At 45.7% G+C, this 18,722-nt stretch overlaps 1 long non-coding RNA gene across 1 annotated transcript in view; it reads left to right on the top strand.

Annotated features, from left to right (window-relative positions):
* LOC144139106 (uncharacterized) overlaps positions 1–17,520 on the top strand; it is a 28,042-nt gene extending 10,522 nt beyond the window's left edge. The window contains exons 2-3 of the long non-coding RNA XR_013316048.1: positions 660–711; positions 17,290–17,520. This is a non-coding gene — a long non-coding RNA (uncharacterized LOC144139106). The remainder of the gene's footprint in view (positions 1–659; positions 712–17,289) is intronic.
* Positions 17,521–18,722: the final 1,202 nt, after the last annotated feature.

The following is an 18,722-nucleotide window of genomic DNA, read 5'->3' as shown; positions in this document are numbered from 1 at the left end:
TCCTCATCCTGACTTGAGGAAGTGTAAGACTTCTGCATATGGCCGGTCCAAAAGCACTTGTAGGAGTACACAACCCTGGGCTTGTATTGTTCACTTCTCAAGATGCAACCGTAGTGGTACAAGCATGCAGGGGTGTAGGAGGTCCTCGCAGCTTTACGAGGCAGGAGCCCTTTTTCCCATGTAGGGCGCTGCTATGATACGATGTGTAAGGCTGTAAAGCTCGAGCTGGAGCACCGCCTGATCTTCGTTGCAGTCGACACCTTACAGAACGTCGCGTTGCAAATCAGACCTTTCAACTAGGCACACTTGCATGGGAACCACGTCTTCACGTGCGATCGTTATGAACTTGAGCGTTTGCATGCGATCACCTGCAGTCAATGTCAGGAGCCACACATCAGTGCTGCTTCACACCGGGTGAGCAGCGAAACCGCGAAAGTTTAGATGACTCATTTGAAGGAAGCTTGTAATATTTCCTTCAATATTGTGCGTTACATATGTCGTGTGTTTTTCTGTTGCTTTTGCATGACAAAAAAAAACAGCCAATATGTTTGTAGGGCAGTTTTCAGGGGGTAATTCCTGTCTCCGCTCCACCCTTCAGGCATATGAGATCGGTAAGAAACAGTTCGAAGTTCAATTTGGGCATACAATTTTTTTTGCAGGCTGGCCAAGCTATCCAGTTCCCAACAGCAAGGGTTTAGGTGCCCTAATAAGGTAAATATTTTTCCAACGCAGCAGAACGATATTCTTGTACCTATCGCAGGCTTTACAAATTACCATTTGTGCGGCATGTGACATATAGATCCATATCCAATGCCATAAGAAGCCCGAAGGATGTGGCTACTTGGTTTCTGAACCTCGCCCTGTAGGAGAAACCTTGCACAAAGGCCGTAATGACAAATGCATTGCTTATTCCGGGTCCCTGAAAATCTGGCCGGCCGCATGGCTATTCCAGGCCCCTGCTGCTTTAGCAGTGTTTTTATTCCGAATGGTAAATGTTGGCTCATTTTGATGTTTAGGAACGTCAAGCAGCCGCAAGGCTAACCCTACAATCAAGGTTTGGGTTGCTGACAGTTTTTGTGGTCTTCGCGAGGTGATAAATTGCCATTAGGCGGTTCAAATCACCGATACGTAGCGTCCCGTAGGTCGTTATACTCTGCCGGTTCACTAACTACCACTTGGAAACCCCGGGATAAATATAAGCTACTGATTTGGAGTAGCATCGGCGTATTCAATATTTGCGCGAACGATGCTTTGGGTTTGTTTATATTTTGTTTTTGCCGACCGGTTGCGCCGGGCTGTGTTGTTTGTGTTATATGTGGGCCAAGGGAAGTGCGTGTTCCACTCTTTATTTTTCATGCCACACGTGTTATCTCCTTTGATAGGGAGAGTGTTTTGAACTAACGGCACCAGCCTAGAACAATCTGATTCGGAGGCTTAGCCAAAAAAGACAACGACAGTGGCAAACGTGTTTCAAGGAACTCGAAAAAGGGGGGGGGGCGGGGAGGGGGGGGAAAGTGCACGTAAGGGGTCGAACTTTGTCTCTGTCTAATTTTGCTGCTTTTATACGCCTCGAGCGCGGCCTGTAGGGGCGCCACTGAAATCCCCCTAGCGGCCCGTTTCGAAAGCAGGCGCGGGAGTCCGCGCCCCGCTCCCCAGTGCCGCCGCTGCTTTTGCGGCCCGTTCACGACTGAGATTTACCGTTTGTGGGCGTTTGAAATTCATGTTTGTGTGGAGCAGTCACTCTGTTCGCAAATGGGGTGTGTTTACGAGAGTGTAAATGTTTCCGACGCGATCTTAGTGTGGTATTTTCGGTCTGTATAAGCGCCAGGTGTGTGTCACAGGCCAGCGTCGCGGAACCGGCGTATGATGGAGCCGATTGTAGTTACACTGACCTGAATTTACTAGCCGTGTCTCCGTAACCACCGGTTCCTCAGATGTTCATGCTACGGCTATACACTACGATTTAAATCAGTTTTGTGCGCTTACATAATCAGCGGAGCATATACCTGACAGCACACCAGTTACGTTTGCCAATATTATACCTTAGATATTGATCACCACCATTTACGTGCCAGTCTGTGTTAAATTCGGGAATATTCAACAAAAATACGATGGACAATGCATAATTATACTCAAAAATAGCTTTATACTCAAAAGAAGCTTTATTAATTGCAATAAATGGATTATTTTGGGTATGGTTAATGGCTACTTTACTGTGTTCGTTTCTCTATGCGGGGATGGTGGAGTTGAGGAGGGGGGGGCTATCGCGCAATGCGAACTCGTAACAATAAGCTCATTATAGGCGGGTTCGGCTATATCGAACTATTGGATATATCGAACAAATCGCGGGGCATATTGCAGTTCGCTATAAACGGGTTCGACTGTACCACACTCTTCCAACTACACATTTCATCGCTTGTTGAACAGCCTACCCGTTTACATCCAAAAATGCGTCCGCCGTACGATCAGCTCTTCGTTGAAGTAGAAAAACAAAAGGAAAGTGAACGCGAGATTTATGTATGGGATTACTAAAACGTTCATTGCTTGATTCCGCTCCGCATTTGTACACGGCGTCCCCCTCCCTGCCCCCCCCCCCCCCCCCGACTTCTCGCGAAATAGCAGTGCATTTCGCGTATAGTTGGTCTAGTGAAACCTACCTGGCTTAAGTTTAGACGAACGTCTTTAGCATGCCAGAAGCTGCACTGTTTTTTTTTTTTTTTCATTTCCGTTAGAGCTATTATGTTTCTAAATTCCGCATTGGCACAGCATTTATTTTTCTGTGGTTTCATTTCCTTGGTTCTTGCTATATGGGGTGTGTGGGCACATATTTAGCGACGCATAAGCTTGGAATATACTTTAGATTTTCGCATGGTTTATATTCTTATAAAAGGCATAAGTTATTGTCCGGGATTGGGTAATCACATCCCCGAAACATATTTTTCTGTGGCGTATATATGCGAAACGAAGCCGCATTCGTTGTCCACGCTGCAAAATGAAGCCAACCTCTCATTGTGCCAGTATCAGGTCTAAACGAGGCGTCAGTAGAATTCATTTGTGCCTGATGTTTTGGAGGTGACATCGGTGATATGCTGCTGCCGTCGCCGACGCCCGGAAGAGCGGCGACGAAGCGCGCAGAACCGCGTCCCCGGGTAGCTCTTGCAGGCGATCGCGTACTCTACGAAGACGCAGCTGCTTTTTAAGTGACCTAAACGTACTCTTTGCCTATAGTCGTCACCATAACAAGTTTTTTCTAGGCGCGGAAAGGCGAAAAGAAGCGAAATAGAACCAAAACACTGCACGAGCCCCTATGTCACGCAGTGCAAATCCCGTCAACGCCGCGGAGAAGCGGCGGCAGGCGGCGCAGCGATCGCGAAGCTCGAGGCGTATATCTATCGACATCATATTTTGGAGGAGATGTATATTAGATGTCCACTAACCGTGCGGAAAACTTTATATAGAAAACATAAAGAGTTCTGAAAACACACATTATGAGCTTTTTACAGTTTTTTCCTGGCTTAAGCAACATTTTCATAAATGTTTTTACAGGCACAGGGCTGAAATATTCTATATATGTTAAATGCCCGAGGCTTTATTCTGAGCTTCAATAATAATAGTGTCATAACAGTTGAGTTTCCAAAAACTTATACATAGCACAAACAAACTTTAGGGATTTTGAGAGATAAAAAGGGAATAATAAAGAACTTTTGGTGAGAACATGCCTATTCTGGTTCAGAATTTGTATATAGCATTGATAAATAACTCATAGAAAAATGGTTTTCGAAACTAAAATAGTTGAAGAAAAACTCTCCCTTTTATAAGCGGAAATGGTGTTTTGAGAAATCGCTTTTTTTTATTCAAATTGTCCCTTGCGCAGATGCTCAGAGAAGCTAGGCAATGCTACTAGCAAAGTGGACTTCAGGCTAAAGAGATTGCTGTAAAATGTGGAAAGAGAAACCAATTACATGCGCGCAAACAGAATGATAGGCGACGGATCTGACGTAAGCAAACGTATCGCAATTGCTTGCGAATTGATATTCCAACTAACGCAGGGCCATTGCGGCACACAGGGAACTCCAGAAAAATGGAACTAGCTATGCGCACTATTTGTAAGTAATTCTAAAAGTAAACGTTATCACATGTATTTAACGAAACAAATTACAACGTAAATACCACTCTGCATCACAGGAAACTTGAAGTGACTAAAGAGGGCCACATAGGGGCGCGTTTGGCGCCATTTTTATATGGCTTCTGGTGCCCATCTGAGGATGCTACTTCTTGGGGTCGTTCTCGAAGAGTGTTAGAATATTTCAGCAATACAATAATAAAAAAACATTTTTCAGTCGATTTTGCTATTCACCTCCCTAAAAAACAGAGTCCTGTCGGCTAGGAAGCTTTCATGGTTCTCGAAACACGTTCGGGCTGTATCTGCTAAATAGGAGAAAACATGGCGGAAAGTTTCTCCTTTCCCCAACTGTTAAATATGCGGACACACTCCACTTTCTCCAACCAGTCTTCAGGGTCTTCTCCGGGGGATCCGCGGAACTATGGTGATTCCCGGGACTGCTGAAGGAAGATAGGAGGAGTGGCTTGTTGCACCATGTTGTCGGTTTCAGCACCATGTTGTCGGTTTCAGATGTCTTTCTCTTGGTTTGTTTTAATAGGAGACGAACCTCGGCCGATAAACCTTGTAGGTTGCGGCTGGCTCGGCTAGGGCTGGCTTGTTGCCTTTCAAAAGGCGACGGGAGCATAAAGGGTGCGTACCCCGCACCTCACCAGATGTCACGGAGCCAAAGATGACGCAGTTATATCCAACGAAAAACTCGTTTTTTCGAGCGAACTTGTGGTTCCCTGTTGTGACGACGTATCGGAGCGCCGCAAAGACGAGGACAGGAACACAGAAAGCGACACACAGAGAGCAAAGTTCCAGCTTTAATGACACAAACCCCCCTACCACATATATAGTGCTCTTATCAGATAACAGGCCTCATTTGAACCAACCAGGATGTAGTAATATTACAACCCAAATAAAAGTGCGTAAATGTTAACATTGTCAAAAAACCATGAAAGTATCACAATACAACTACACCGATTAAAAAACCGATTAAGAACCAATAAAAATGTACAAATAGGAAGTTGCCAAATTCATTCAAGGACAAGAAGAAAACGTATGCTCGAAAGACACACGCTCTAGACACGAATTGACGGCTTTCACCTTGAAAAATGTAGCTCTTTGGCCACGAGAGCTACCGACGGTTTCGAACCGCTACGAATCTCCAAATCAGTGATGGTTTTCGCTTCCAAAGTTTCGCGTGTAAGGGGGTGTCGGTGCTTGGCCACAACGACACACTTCTCAAAGAGGGCATGATAACAGCACACGTATTGCAGTACAAATCAAGAAAGCTCCCGTTCTGATTACGAACATTGTAGATATGCTGCTTTAAGCGTTCGTTCAGGCATCTGCCCGATTGCCCCACGTAAACCTTGCCGCAACCTAGCGGAATATGGTACACGACGCGCTCGGTGCACTCAACAAATTTATTCCTGTGCTTTGCCTGGCATGAGGGCTTCACTGAGCTATTAGGCTTTGACAACCAGCTGAGCTTTCCTAGCTTCTCGGTAGCAGAAAAAAACTACTTTTATGCTGGAACGAGAACCTATCTTCTTGAGAATATGGGAGAAGCGATGCAGGTACGGGATCACCGCCACCGTGCTTTTCTCCGTTGGCGGTTGCGCATCATGGCGTTCTTTCATGCGTGATTTCTTGAGTATGCACCCAGCCACCGATACCATACCATGAGTTGGATATCCTGCTTCTGGCAGGCGGACCGTCTACTTTACAAAACGTAGGCCCATATCATGCTCGCAAGATTTTTTCAAGGCGTTGGTAAAGCACAGGTTGACGACACCTCTTTTAACAAGTTTCGAGTGGGCAGAGTGATAGGGAAGCAACGGGTTAATGGCTCTAGGTACGTACCTCTAGCAAATGTGATTGACGTGAAAAGAAAATATCTGTCAAGGAAGCGGATTCTATTCACGACACGTAGCTCAAACGTAATTTCGAGGGGTGCTAGTTTTGTGTATAGAATAGCTAAAATTTTGTTAGAATCAGGTTGGATCTCACAAGCGGAGGACTCTAGGAGGCATGTTAGCTGATAACAGCACTATATATGTGGTGGTAGGGGGGGTATTGTGTCATTAAAGTTGTAAGTTTGCGGTCTGTGCGTCGTATTCTGCGTTCCTGTCCTCGTCTTTGCTGAGCTTCAATACGTCGCTATGTACCAACCCGCCCAACCAGTACTCTGCTGAACTTTAGTTCTGTTCAACGGGCCCGTTCTTCAGTATTCTTCGTTACCCTTCCGCCACTGTCGCTCTTGTCGCCACTGTGGTCTGCAGAGCCCGTTCACTCTCGTACTGAATGCGAAAGAACCTTCTTCCTTTCTTGTAAGAAACAACCACTTTCTTACAAGAAAGAAAGAAAGAAAGAAAGTGGTAAGAAAGATCCACAAGAAAGTTGTAAGGAAGAACCACAAGAAGGAATCACTTTCTTGTAAGAAGTTCGGAGGAAGGTCTGGACTTCTTTAGCTCCCAGTCTGACCAAAGGCCTTCTCTATAGACATTAATGACCAGCTTTATTCGCTACCTTAAGCAAGACTTCTGACGTGTGTCGCGGACGCTATTAAGTTTTGGTGCTGTGTCCTTCCAAAATGATGCCGGTATCTTATGTGGCGACTTGTTGGAACTTTTGAGTTTTTACCTTAGGTCTACCTTTATTGTTTGGGAAGGAAGAAACGGTATCTGCATCGGCGTGTGCATAGCATTCATTCTCAGTTATTTATACTCAGCCAAACTGGATACCAGCATAGCTAATTCCCTCGCAGGCACAAAACTCAGAAGGGTATTCAGAGACTTCGATGATTATCTCTTCCTCCTAGAGTCCTCCGCTTGTGAGATACAACCTGATGCTAACGAAATTCTCGCTAGGCTGAAGACAAAACTAGCAGCCCTAAAAATTGCGTTTCAGCTACCTGTCCAGAGTAGAATCCGCTTCTTTGACATATTTTTCTTTTCACGACAATCACATTTGCTAGAGGTACGAACCTAGAGCCAATAAGGCCTTGCTTCCCTCTCGCTCTGCTCATTCAAATTTTTTTAAAAGAGGTATCGTCAACCTATGCTTTACCAAAACCTTGAAGAAGTCTTGCGAGCACGAAATGGGCCTAAGCTTTGCAAAGCAGATGCTCCGCCTGGCACAAGCTGGCTATCCAACTCAAGTTGTAATATCGCTGGCTGAGTGCATACTCAAGAACTCGATGATGCGCAACCGCCAACGGAGAAAAGCACGGTGGCGGTGATCCCGTACCTGCGTCGCTTCTCCCATAATCTCAAGAAGATAGGTTCTCGTTCCAGCATAAACGTAGTTTTTTTCTGCTACCGAGAAGCTAGGAAAGCTCAGCTGGTTGTCAAAGCCTAATAGCTCAGTGAAGCCCTCACGCAAGGCAAAGCACAGGATTGAATTTGTTGACTGCACTGAGTGTGTCGTGTACCAGATTCCGCAACGTTGCGGCAAGGTTTACTGGGGCAATCGGGCAGATGCCTGAACGAACGCTTAAAGCAGCATAGCTACAATACCTGTAATGAGAACGGGGGCTTTATTGATTTGCACTGCAATACGTGTGGCTGTTCTCCCCTCTTTGAGGAGTACGTGTGTCGTTGTGGCCAAGCACCGACACCACCTTACACGCGAAAGTTTGGAAGCGAGAACCATCACTGATTTGGAGAGGAGAGAGAGCGAGAGAAACACGTTGTATTCATGACAAGGCTCATTGCGCACCATTGAGCCGCGGCAGCGCAGCTTGTTCAGCCAGAGTCCTGTCGACCAGGGTGCACTGGTACTGGGCGTCGGAGCGTGCGAGGGCAAACAGCAAGGAGTCGGGAAAGGGGGGGCGAGAAGGTTAGGTAGGGAAAGAGTAAGCAGGGCGGGACAGTGGTAGATGGCATGGGGGGTGTTTTCGTAGTCCCCGCAGTGTGGACAAGCGGGGGTGGGAAAGAGGGATGAAGATATGTGGGTTAGGATGGATCGATTGGGGAGGGAATGGGTTTGGATCTGTTTCCAGAGGGATGATTCAACTGGGTAGATAACGTGGGGAGATTTGGAGAATCGTAACGTTCCGAAGCCGTCGGTACCTCTCAGGGCCGAAGAGTTAGATTTGGAGAATCGTAGCGTTTCGAAGCCGTTGGTAGCTCTCGGGGCCAAAGTGTTAGATTTTTTAAGGTCAAAACAGCGAATGCCTGTCCCGAGCGTGTGTTTTCCGAGCATGCGTTTTCTCCTTGCCCTTGCATAAATTTGGCAACTTCCTATTTGTAAAGTTTTTCTTGTTTTTTTGTTTTTTTATCGGTATACTTGTATTGTGATACTTTTATGGTTTTTTGACAATGTTAAACTTCTACGCAGTTTTATTTCTGTTGTTGTCATGTTGACCACATCCTGGTTGGTTCAAATGAGGCATGTTATCTGATTAGAAAACTATGTATGTGTAGGTTGGGGGGTTTTTGTGTCATTAAAGTCGAAAGTTAGCACTCTGTGTGTCGTCTTCTGTGTTCTTGTTCTCGTCATTGATGCGCTTCGATACGTCGCTATGTACCAATTCGCCCAAACAAATACTATCCTGTTCTGACTATGTAGTAGGGCTATGGTGCTTAGCCAATCGTTAAATAGTTGAAGTTCTCAGCCTAAGCGGAGTGTGTCTTTCTAGAGAAGCATGTTCTTGGTAGCCAGGAGACTTGCGGGCGCCGTTGCTTCCGGTACAATTCCCTGCCTTAACACAGTGAACTAGGCGTGCTGTCCTGAGCCCAAGGACGCGCATTCGATCTCTGCCACGTTGGCATCATTTCTGATGGAGATAAAATGCGAATTTGTGGTTAGATAGAGCTTCAGGCGCTGTTGAGAAAGATGATAGAAAGTCGTCAAAAATAGCAAGTCTATATTTTTGCCCTAAGCAAGCAGCGACCAATCCTGCAGATAGAAATCTTTCTGGCAACGAAGGAAGCGTCTTTCCCAAACGGGGGACAGAGGAAGGCCAAAACGCATAGTACCTCAAAACAACGAAAAAAAAACGCGTGCATCCCGCGAGCATTCTACTAGGGGAGGGTCGAGGACCTATCAGCGCCCTTGGCTGCGATTGGAGCGGGGCTCCACTCCATGAGACCTCGAGGGCCTTGGGAACGGAAGTTCTTCAGACACGAACAATACATGCACCGTGGCTGGTGCGCATGGTTAGAGTGAGGGACCCCATATGGGGGCCCTAAAAATCTGAATATTGCCGGGTAGGTCCCATGTTTGGACAGCCTAAACTTCACGCAGGTCAATGCAACACCGTCTCCATATGAACCTTCTGCTCCTGGCTTGGGCACCTGGGTCTGTGTCTGATGTGGTGAACAACCACTCACCGTACAGCCGCCTTCGGCAGCGCTAAGGCGAATAGTTTTGTAGCGAAGATTCCCACGCCCTACCGGTAACTTTGGATGTCGAGCCGAAACGAATTGCAGCACAGCCAAGTGTGTACAGTGGGTTCCACAAAACAATAATGATGAGAAAAAACGAAAGCGCATCAAGTGGTCGAAGAAACAAATAACATGACGTTTACTGTGCACCCTGCGCAGCGCGATCTACAGTCGTATTCTGTCACGGCGCACATGTTCTCCGTGTCAAAAGTGATCGCGTGATCACCGAACGCCCGGAGGAAGGCGCTTCTCCTCAGTTATATCGCAGTGCTCCGCTTCCGCTATGGAGGTTGTGTCAAAGCGTGTTTAAACTTCACGCACAGAGTTCACGTGGTTATGAGGAGCACCAAAGGAGGTGAAGGGCCGTCGAAAGTATAAGAGGGAGGCAGTAAGTCATCCTAAGTCGTGGCGACGCGCTGGCAGATGACGCCTTAGCAGCGTGTGCCGCTTTCTCCTAAACAGACGCATCTGCTCAGTTGTCTTTCTGCCTAGGGTGCTGGTTCGCTCACTCGCTGGCCAGGAACACCACCGCCTTCGCCGCCGCAACACCCCTATATCAGGCGCACAAGAGCTACGCGCCAAAAACCGGTTCCCGTGGTTGGAATCTAACCACAAATCCTCACGTCATGAAGATGACGTGTAGTCGATGGCATTATTCCGACACCTCTTGTTTGTAAAGGGACCCTGAAACACTTTCGATAAAAGCTTTCACTCATTCCTTCGCGTCAGGAAGCACTGCGAAATCTATAGTTATCGCCAACACGCAGCGGCACTGAGTGATTTGTTCGTCGCAGCATATACGCCTTCCGTTTCTGCTTTGTTTTTGTGGCTTTACTTTTTACTGTTGTTGTGGCTTTACATTACTAACGTGGAAATTCGATATACATGGTGATTAACTCCTACGTCCTTATTATAATTTTGGGCGAAACTTTCGAGTTTTCCAAAATTAACAAAAAAGGTTCCCATTCAGCGGCTACATGTGACGTTATGCATGAAACACCAATAGTTGTTACTGAGGAGAGAACTTGTACATTCAAGTGACCGAACATTCTTCAAGTATGATTGCCCACTGGGCTACCAAAACTGTGTTTGAAAACTTATGTTCTGGCGGCCAAACACTGTTGACGATGCTTGTGGCTCTTGTCCGGTTGCATGGAGGGACGTGATGTCCTCAGACCGTCCAGAGGTCTAAAACTGGATGACACAAGATTACCACACATGCAAGAATGGAAATGATTGGGCACACGAATGTTACAACTCGGGCAACACAACATTAAGCCAAAAGAAATGCCCGCGAACAGCGGCACCGTACACATGGTGAGGTGTCTCGCCGCAAACGCAACGAAGATTGCGAGGCACGCACATTCGCTCGCAAACGATTCTCCCTCGCCATTCCCAACACGGCACGAACGACAGCGGTGATTAACGAAGCCCTAAACGCTCCGCAGCACAGTTTAGAGGAGTAGCCACCCGTGTTCTCATAAACAACGCGTTAGACGTGGTTCGCAGTGGTGAACTCTGAATCTGTTCAATATAGTGCTGCGGAATGAAAAACGTTACTGAGTTACTGAGCGCCACTACGTTACTGAGCGCCAGTGTGTTTAGCGCTCAATGCAAGCACCACAATTTTCTTTCGCACATCGCCTTTCTAGAGACGAGCCTTCTAGGTTCAACCTAGCCAGTTAAGTTAAGCAATTCACACACGCGGGCTCCTGTTAACGAATCATTAAAGCGGCGATGACATCTACAAACTACATCCAGCGACAAGAAAAGCGGCAAATGTGACGAGACAGCTTACCTCACAGGAAATGACGCAGAAGAGAAAGCGTCGTTCAGGGGCAAGCGCCAAACGAAATTAGCCGTCCTCAGGTGGAAAAGTTGTTCTCAAATACTTCATCGCGAAGTCGATCACGAAACACATAACCGAAGACGACGAGGGGCCCAAATAATCATAACTGCGCTTGTTTAACGGCAACCCTCAGTCCACAATCGACGAAAGATGGGTCACGGGGCGAATGTCAAAATAACTGTTCCGGATTCCGGCCACGCCGCCGCACGCCGTACTCAGGGTATCGGCCGTTGGCAGGGAGTTGCGTAAACAAATTAAAGGGACCACAATAAATAGGTGCCCCTTTTACGGAATATAACAGTAACTTTAGTTTATAATTTATTGTGTGTATTATAATAGAGAAGCTTCGATTTTTAAAGTTTTCACACACAAAACGCGAACTGAAGTTTTTTGGGACTTGATTTGAATATTAAAAAGCAGCAGGTGGTTAGATAACACTGCGCAATGAAATTTGGCAGTGTTGTAGTGTAAGTAATTGTATTATTATTTGGCGTCTGTTTATTTAGCGCCCGATTTCATGCCCCACCCTCCCCAACTTTTGTTTTCTTTTCATATCTGCCTTGTTCTCCAGCGTTGTTTGTGCAGGAGAAACTGGGTCGTCTGTTTATTGCATTTGTACACGTTATTGACGGTCGCTAACAATAATAATGGAATTAGATTGTGATTGCTAGTACGTTATAACTCCACTGAGCGACGAGAATGACTGTTGTCAGGGAGGGCTATGACTGGGCTGGTGGGGCTGGAGAGGAACAGGGAACAACGGAATGATGATACAGATGTCACAGTTCAAGGTTGTGGTGTGCTCCGTGCAAGGCAGTAGAAAAAAAAGTTTTAGGGGGAGTGTTATTGTGTCGATGTTCGTAATAAGCAAGGGCTGATATGTTTTCTGTTTCAACGTCGGTGCTTCCGGTTGTTATTGAATTTGGCAAAGAGACATCTTGTCGTAAACGCCTTCATTTTCGGTTTTGTTCTGTTCCATTTGTTTTTTTATTTTTCATTGGTGAAACAAGATTTTAATGAACAGTTAAAGAATAATTCGATGCTTGTGTGTTTATCATAAAATGCGAAACCCTCATTCAAAAACTGCGCAGATTCACGTCAGCAGTGTTACTGCATAATATTACGAGAACTAATTCTTAGGTAAATTCACTTTCGTTGAAGGCATCGATGCCTGGCATAAACATTTTATTTATAGGACTACAAGAGGCATTTAGTAGCGTTCTCTTCCCGTATACCCAGATATCGAAATACATTTTGTGATGCAAATAAACCTTGTTATGTAGTGCAGAGTGGAATATAAACATTCAGCATGTTTTGTGCAATCTCGCACCTCCTACTAGCATATTCGTACCCTTTGTTTTAATAGCCAAAACATAAGGTGGTGTGGTGAACAACCTAATTGGCCATAAATACCAGTCAGCACCATTTTCGGTTGCTGTTGCACCCTTTTAGCGGCTGTTTACACCCTTTATTTCGAAGTACCCTCATATTAGGGTGCCAGAGCTAAATTATGCTCCTTAAAAGGTGCAAAAAGGGTGTAAAATGTTGAATGCACCCTTTCCGCACCATTGAGGGTGCAAAAATGATTAGTGTGTACGTTAAATGCAGGAATTTGTTAGAAGTTCGTTACATCCACGTTTAAATGTACAAGAATAAGCAATGTGGTATTAAGTCTGAGACCGTTTTTATTTGTGCAAGAAGACTGCCATGAAGCCGAATTGTGTTCCTGTGAAAGGCAAATATTTGGATCCGTAGGGAACCCATATGGTGCCATATTTCGAGCTTTGATTATAAAAAAAACGCGACGTCTGCGTAAAAAGAGTCTAGTGTGCGAAATTTTTTTTATGCTTTGCCGCGATAAATTCTCTCCCTTATTTCGACCTAGGGCAGTAATGCTCACTATAAATTCTACATTGTTTATATTCCGTTGGTTGGTTGGTTGTGGGGTTTAACGCGCCGACGCAACGCAGGCGATGAGGCGCGCCGTAGTGGAGGGCTCCGGATTAATTTTGACCACCTGGGGATCTTTATCGTGCGCCGAAATCTCGTACACACGGGCGTTTTTGCTTTTCGCCTCCATCAGAAAAGCGGCCGCCGCGGCCGGGAATCGAACCCGCGACCTCGTGCTCAGCAGCGCAACGCCTTAGCCACTGAGCCACCGCGGCGGGTGTTTATATTCCGTATTCACGAAACGTTTCTCTAGGGACCAGTGCAAATTAAAATATTTATATATCTATCAATAAAAAAAAACCGAGAAGTGCGTACTGTCGTGGTTTAAACTCTAAGCTCCGAAGATGTCGGTGGCTAGGATTAACCGGATTTAAGGCCATGTCAACTATACTGCCCTAACGAAAATGTGTTTTTTTTTATTGGTTCCTCAAGGGCCCCTGCTTGGGGCATTACATGAGGGGTGGGCGTACACACGGCATAGGGTGACATCACAAAACATCATGGGCATGTTTCAATGGTTCGCCTAAAACACTGGGAATCGATGATATGGGCGGTTTCGGCAGGCAGGTCATTCCAGTCTCGCGCAGTGCGCAGAAAAAAAGATTGCTGAAATGTAGTGGTGCGGGCATACTCGGGATACACTGCGTTAGGATGGGTGGTGCGTGAAATGCGGTGCGCTCTTCTGATGTGCTGATCATCGATGGGCAAAGAATGGAAAAATGTGTGATAAAGACAAAGTCGTGCAATTTTGCGGCGGGATACAAGTGTGGAAAGATTAAGTTGGGATTTCAGGGCGGAGATACTTGAACCACGAGAGTACTCAGAAAATATAAATCTTGTTGCGCGATTTTGGACGGATTCCAGAACATTAATGAGGTTAATTTGGTAAGGGTCGAAAATGGCATTAGCATATTCAAGCTTGGGTCGGACAAAAGTTTTGTAGGCAAGAAGTTTAACAGCAGGAGATGTGAGGGCAAGATTACGGCGAAGATACCCAAGCAGCCGGTTAGCAGAATTGGCAACGCTGTTGATGTGAGTGGACCAAGTTAAATCAGATGAAATATGCACACCAAGGTATTTTAACGAATCAGAAGTTTGGATACATTGATTGTTAGGGGTATAATTTGATAAGACGTGATTGCGGCGACGCTGAAAGGATATTAGCTTCGTTTTAGAGACGTTCAGAGACATAAGCCAAGTGTTACACCAATCTTGGATGCGATTAAGGTCGTCTTGAAGAGCAGAGTTGTCAGAGCTGTTAGTTATCGGACGATAAATTACACAATCGTCTGCGAAGAGACGAATGCCAGAGGAAATATTAGAAGCCAAATCATTGATATATATTAAAAACAGAAGAGGTCCCAGGACTGTACCTTGTGGTACGCCTGAGAGTACTGGTGTTGATGATGATGAATGATAATTAACGTAGACGAACTGCTGTCGGCATGTCAGAAAACCGTGGATCCAGTTAACAATACACGGGTGAAGGTTTAGGGATGACAATTTTAGTAGCAGGCGAGCATGGGGAACTTTATCAAAGGCTTTCTCAAAATCGATAAAAATTGCGTCAGTAGGTATATTGCGATCTAGACTTTTAGTGGATATCATGCAGAAAAAGAGCGAGTTGCGTATCACACGAATGACCTTTACGAAAGCCGTGCTGGTTTGCGTGAAAAAAATCCACAGATGTTAGAAATGTAGCGATGTGTGAGCATAAAACGTGTTCCATTACCTTGCAGCAAACGCTAGTGATAAACATTGGACGGTAATTACGTGGACATGACCGACTTCCTTTTTTATGGACGGGGATAACCTTACCTGCGCGCCAGTCGCATGGTACGCAGCCGGTGTTTAAAGATTCTTGAAAAATGAGCGACAGAAAAAGGCTGCAAGTGTATTTAGTGTTTTTTAATACCTTGGCGTTAATGCCGTCTATTCCTGTAGATGAGGAATTTTTTAGTGAATCAATTACTTTTACTATTCCGTGGTTCGAAAATGATGTTGTTCATTGGCGGGTGCGCAAAAGCCGGTACATCAGGAAGGTTATTCAAGGGTTCAATCGTAAAATTTTCACTAAAAGTTGCATTCAGGATATCAGGAACTTCATTGTCTGGAATTGGAAAGCCAGAGTCATCGCAAAGGGCTATTGACTTAGATTGATCTGGATTTATAGTTTTCCAGAAGCGCTTAGGGTCGGTTTGGAGCATAGAAGGTAGAGTAGTTGAATAAAAATTACGTTTCGTCTGTTGCATTAGGGCGTCAAACTCTTGGGCTGCACCATAGTACTTTTCCCATGTGCAACTACGGTTAGATTTTTTGGCTGCTCGAAACAAACGCTTCTTCTTATTATTTAAACGTTTTAGTGGTGCAGTATACCATGGGGAGCCCGCTCGCTCGGTTATTGTGACGGTAGGAATGTAAAGTTGTACTAAGCGTTGCAACTCTGTCTTAAAAAGCTACCAATTTGATTCAAGAGAGCGTTGTGAGAAGCCAGTGGAGAAGCTATCAAATAATGTTGTTAGCCCCTCGTTTATACTGTTGTAATCACCTTTATCCTATAGTGTGAGAATGTTTTTTATTTTTTTGCTTTTAATTATGTCGCAAGAAAATGTTGTGTGTACAGCCATGTGATCGCTAAGGCCACGCAGGCAAGTGACAGGGGAAAAGTTATCAGCATGGGTGGATAGAACGAGGTCGAGAATGTTGGAAGAATGATCTGTAATGCGGGTTGCTTGAGTCACCAGTTGAGACAAGCCAAATGTAAGGCAGACATTTACAAAATCACTATCGGCGCTATTTTTCGATAGCGTAGAATGAGGATCGGACCAGTCAACAGAGGGGAAGTTAAAGTCGCCAAAAAGAAGAATCGGGCTGTGTGGGTATTTCGCTTTTAGTGTGCTTAAGGCGTCATGTAGTAATGGCGAAAAGGAGCTGTCGCTGTTAGGGGCACGATAACAAACACCAATTAGGACGCGTGGATGAGTAGCGTTACAACTGAGCCAAATCATTTCCAATGGTGACGAAATTTGCACGGGCGAACAACGCAGATTACGGTCTGTGGCGATAAGTACACCGCCACCGCGGGAGCTATCAGGTCTATCTTTGCGAAATATGTCGAAATTGGCTACGGACGGCAAGATTTCACGGTCGTTGACTGATGAATTTAGCCACGTTTCGGTTAGTGGAAGAACGTTTGACGAGGTTGAACTTAATAGACTGCACAAAGCATCTCGCTTGGGGACAACACTGCAGACATTAGCAAGCAAGAACGATAAGGTGCATCGATGGGGTGAAACTGTTGCACGCTTCTGTATAACGGATATGTTAGGAGTTCTGCTCAACTACCTGATTGGTAGAGTGGTCAAATACATAGGTTTTGTTATTTGCGACCATTTTTTCATGCCGTAACTTGAATGTCAGGTTTCGGGCCTTTCCAAACTTAATGAGGCGTTTGTGGGCGAGGCGCGTGCGCACTGAAAGATCTTGAGCGACGCTGTAGTCCGAGCCTTTAAACTTGCTAGCCACGCTCAAGATCTTATCCCTATCTTTGAAGTGCAAGAACCTCACAACGATGGGCCTACACTTGTTGGGTTGGAAGGACCCAATGCGATGAGCACGCTCAATTTCACGGGGCTGGATGTTTACTTTAAGGAGGCGATTACTAATATCAATTATCGCATTTTCACTCTCCAGCTAGGTTTCATTTTGTTGGTCTTTCACTCCGTAAAAAACGAGGTTGTTTCGCCGCGATTGGTTTTCAGCATCGTTTAACCAATTTTCAGCATCCTAACCAATTTCTGAACCAATTTCTTAAGCCGTTTTCTTAACTCAAAATGGATCAATAGTACATCAAATCAAGTGCTTATCGTTAACCACCTTTCGATCTGCATGCAACATTTTTGCTCTACATTTCTCATGTGCACTAAATATTCTGATAAAATAGGGGATCTTTATATGCGGCGTTACATAAAATTGTGCTTTTGCTCCAGTGCGAACCGTGCAAAAAGGACATGTGCCCAAAACACTGCACCTGTGTCTACGGTTACTGGAGTGATAGGGGGGTATGTGTCGACTCCGCTGATGCTGTTAACAATGTATCCATGCGGCCCCCTGACGTAATATTTCTGGCACTGGAATAGTATCACTGACTGAACGGCGAACATGATTTTCTTCTGTTTTCTAAATAAAAATCATAAAGGTGGTCAAGAATATCTCTTTGAAAGTCAAAATATTTGGAATTTGAAAATAAAGCAGGGTCAGGTGATGGGGTCTCTATTTCTCTATTTTTTATATAAAGAGCGACGGAATGCCCGGATGGTTAAACCAGCGTGGTTCCGTACAACGTACGCCTAGCAGGAAGAGCTATGACCTAAGCCGTCATATGTAGGGTAGCTTGGGTGATTTGGTCGGAACGGAAAGCGGCATCACGCGCTTTCTAAATTAACACGAACTTTAGTCCTCAGAAAAGAGTGCAGCGGACTGTCGTGTTTTATTTGGCATTTACGAGTGTAGCTGTATAGGGATATTGAGTGACGGTACTATAGCCAATGGGTGTATACAAGCCAGTGTGGTGGAGGTAACATGCAGGAATTGGAGTGACTCTGGATTCATTCAACTTTCTGGAGATGCCAGAATGGAATGGGAATGGAATGAGGAAAACGCTTGAAGGAATGGAATGGGAATTGAATTAGGCGCATTTTGCCCGGGATGAAATCGGGACTGTTAGACGACGACGTCACCATTGCTGGGCGTCTCCGGTACTAAATTAGTCTGTCGCAATAACTGCGTCGGTGTATCTCGAAGGGAGCACCGGCTACGAAAACGAGAACGTATACCCGCCATCTGGAGTAAGTGAATCCGCGCAGCCTGTTACAGTGCAAGTGGAAGTGAACTTCGAGCGGCGCAAGTGCACCGGGCCGTTGCAGCCATTAGGACGGCTCTTCATGCTTCGACAGGCCTTTTGAGGAATAGCTTTTTCTGTACAACTGTCTGTGGCACCAATGGCAGACCGGCGTCTCTCTCAGTGGCAGGCGCCGTGTGGCTATGCCAGCAGGCGGTGAATGGCATAAAAAAAGCATGGGGGAAGGGGGAGGGATACGAACAGCACGCATCCGAAGCAGCGGTGTTTCTCACCGCAAGCTGATGCTTCGAAATGTTGGAGCTAACAATGTAAAGCGTTTGCTCATGAAACATGAAACAACGAGTCGCTTGGCATTCTCCTCCCACCTTTTGTACACGACACGCAACATATTTCCTTGTAAGCCGACCTGGTAGTCATCTCGCAGGAATACGGCGCCAACCTGTCGACCGCGTGTCTGTGTGTAGCAGCGGGTCTCCTGGGCTCCAGAAAATCAAAATCAAGGAAACAAAAACAAGATTGTCGGTGAGGGACTTGCATGCCCGGCACCCGCCATAAGCGTAA

This window comes from Haemaphysalis longicornis, unplaced genomic scaffold, assembly GCF_048455015.1.
Source record: "Haemaphysalis longicornis isolate Haplotype H1 unplaced genomic scaffold, Haemaphysalis longicornis Haplotype H1 scaffold_5, whole genome shotgun sequence".
NCBI classification, from domain to species: Eukaryota; Metazoa; Arthropoda; class Arachnida; order Ixodida; family Ixodidae; genus Haemaphysalis; species Haemaphysalis longicornis.
This window is presented reverse-complemented; position numbering and strand designations above follow the sequence as displayed.